At 42.6% G+C, this 2,570-nt stretch overlaps 1 pseudogene; it reads left to right on the top strand.

The window, feature by feature from the left end:
* The first annotated feature begins 905 nt into the window (after positions 1–905).
* LOC125355976 lies at positions 906–1,916 on the top strand (annotated as a pseudogene).
* The last annotated feature ends 654 nt before the right edge of the window (positions 1,917–2,570 follow it).

Below are 2,570 nucleotides of genomic sequence, written 5' to 3'. Positions count from 1 at the left end.
TCCTCTCTCTACTTTACCATACACACCTACTCAATTGTCAAGTTTTCTTCTTTTTCCCCTTCAACTATTTCCAAATCTGTGACTTTACTCTGTCAGGCACTGAATTATTGGAAGGTACCATGGATTCTTAAGTAGCAAAATGAAAAATCTAAACAGAGAAATTCCTCATCAATTGTCTATTTCATGATTTTATACACTGAATCGGTTATTCATTTCTCTAAAATTATCTTATTTCCACTCCTGAAAAAGCTCAATTTTCTACAGAAATTTTTTATGCTGCTTCCTCTGAGTAATAGAGAGAAAGAGGCAAAAGAAAAAAATACTTACAGAGCAAATAAAAAAAGCAGATTGCAAAATAACCTACAAAATAAAGTAAGTGAAAGTACTACATGTCAAAATTCATGATCATTTACTAAAAACAATGCAGTTAATAATTAAGGGGGGCTGGGGATATGGCCTAGTGGCAAGAGAGCTTGCCTCGTATACATGAGGCCCTGGGTTCGATTCCCCAGCACCACATATACAGAAAACGGCCAGAAGTGGCGCTGTGGCTCAAGTGGCAGAGTGCTAGCCTTGAGCAAAAGGAAGCCAGGGACAGTGCCCAGGCCCTGAGTCCAAGGCCCAGGACTGGCCAAAAAAAAAAAAAAAAAAAAAAGAATTAAGAGATTAAAATCATCACAGAAATAAACACATGATTATTAATCTCAAATATGTCTTATTCTCTGTTCGTTCCAATTAATTCTTGCAGCTAGAAACTGATATGACAAAACATTAATAAGACAAGTTTTATGACAATTATTCTTCTCTATTAATCATATGAGGCTTTTGAGAGTATATATTTGTTCAATTGTTTTTGTTTTCTCTTTTGTGTTGATGTTTTTCTACTTTCCTTACATATTAAGAAGATGATCTGGGCCAGGAAGAGCAGCACGGCAGGGCAGCTGGCACCCGGCATGGTGCGAGCGCAGGGCGAGCGCGGGGCGAGCGCGGGCTGCCACTTGGGGGCCCCGGACAGCAGCCAACTTGGAAGTGTCCAGGCTGCGGCTGACCGACCACGGGCCGCCCCCGGAGGCGGACGACGTGCGGGTGGACGCCGAGGCAGCAGCGGACATCCGTGGGCGCCGCAGGTCCTGGCTCTGCGGTTCCACGTGGTGCGGCTCGAGCGCCGAGCCCGATCTAGTTTTATAGGCCCAGAAGATCAGCAACTTTTCCTCCTTCTCAGAGGAGTGCTTGGTTCTACTGCCATGATCTTTATGTACTCTGCTTTCCACACAACATCCCTCGCAGATGCCACAGTCATCGCCTTTAGCTGTCCAGTGTTTACATCGCTATTTGCTTGACTATTTCTCAAGGAAAAGTATAGCCTTTGGGATGCTTTCTTCACCTTGTTCGTCCTCACTGGAGTGATCCGTATTGTGAGGCTGCCATTTTTGTTTGGTTCCAGTACTGCAGAGGTGGAAAAAATCTATTCATCCACCTTAAAGCGACTTTTGCAGCCATTGGACATGCTGTGCTGGCGGCGATTACTATAGTTATCCTGAGGAAAATGGGAAAATCTGTGGATTACTTTCTCAGCATTCGGTATTATGTCATCCTTGGTCTTCTTGAAAGCATCATTGTCCTCTTTATACTTGGGGAGTGGAGTCTTCCTCACTGTGGGCTGGACAGGTTGTTTCTCAGATTAATCGGGCTCCTAGGTTTGGGGGGGGGGTCAGATATTCATGACAAAAGCACTTCAAATAGAAAAAGCAGGATCCGTAGCAATGACAAAGACAATTGATGTGGTCTTTGCTTTTATCTTTCAGTTTATTTTCTTCAATGATGTGCCCACCTGGTGGACAGTGGGTGGCGCTCTCTGTGTCGTAGCCAGTAGTACTGGAGCAGCTCTTTGAAAATGGCTCCAGAGTTCCAAATGAATCATCATGGTTGAGATATAGAGATTTTTTTTTCCCCAAGTACACCATCACTCAGTTTAGACACATTACGCATGGACATATGCGCGCGAGCGCGCACACACACACACACATACACACACACACACAAAACCTACATACCTGAAAAGTCTGCATTTATTCGTAGATATTTGATAAATTTTATAAACTATCATTTTTAATACGGTGTATGTTTAATTAGAAAAGCCAGACTGTTTGAGGCAGATTTTTGGGGTAGCTTTTGGTTTTGCTTTGGTTTTCTTTTGTTGTTGTGAGGCATAAGCAAGAGAAGAGCTCTTCTGAAGAATGCAACGTTTTTTATGACTCTAATATACATAATTTTAAATGTATTTTTTGGCACAGATGAGATATGGGTATGGGAAATTTTACATTTTATTTTTTTCTTTTATTACTATTATTTTATTTTAGTTGTTTGGTGCCATTGCTGGGGCTTGAACTCAGGGCCTGGGCACTTTCTCTTAGCTTTTTTGCTCAAGGATAATGCTCTACCACTTGAGCCACAGCTCCACTTCTGGCTTCTTGGTGGTTAATTGGAGATAAGAGTCTCTTACAGACTTGCTTGCCCAGGCTGGCTTTGAACCATAAACCTTTAGACTTCAGCCTCCTGAGTGGCTAGGA

This window comes from Perognathus longimembris, chromosome 8 (genome assembly GCF_023159225.1).
Source record: "Perognathus longimembris pacificus isolate PPM17 chromosome 8, ASM2315922v1, whole genome shotgun sequence".
Lineage (NCBI taxonomy): Eukaryota > Metazoa > Chordata > Mammalia > Rodentia > Heteromyidae > Perognathus > Perognathus longimembris.
Note: the sequence above shows the minus strand (reverse complement) of the source record. Positions and strands in the feature narration are given on the sequence as shown.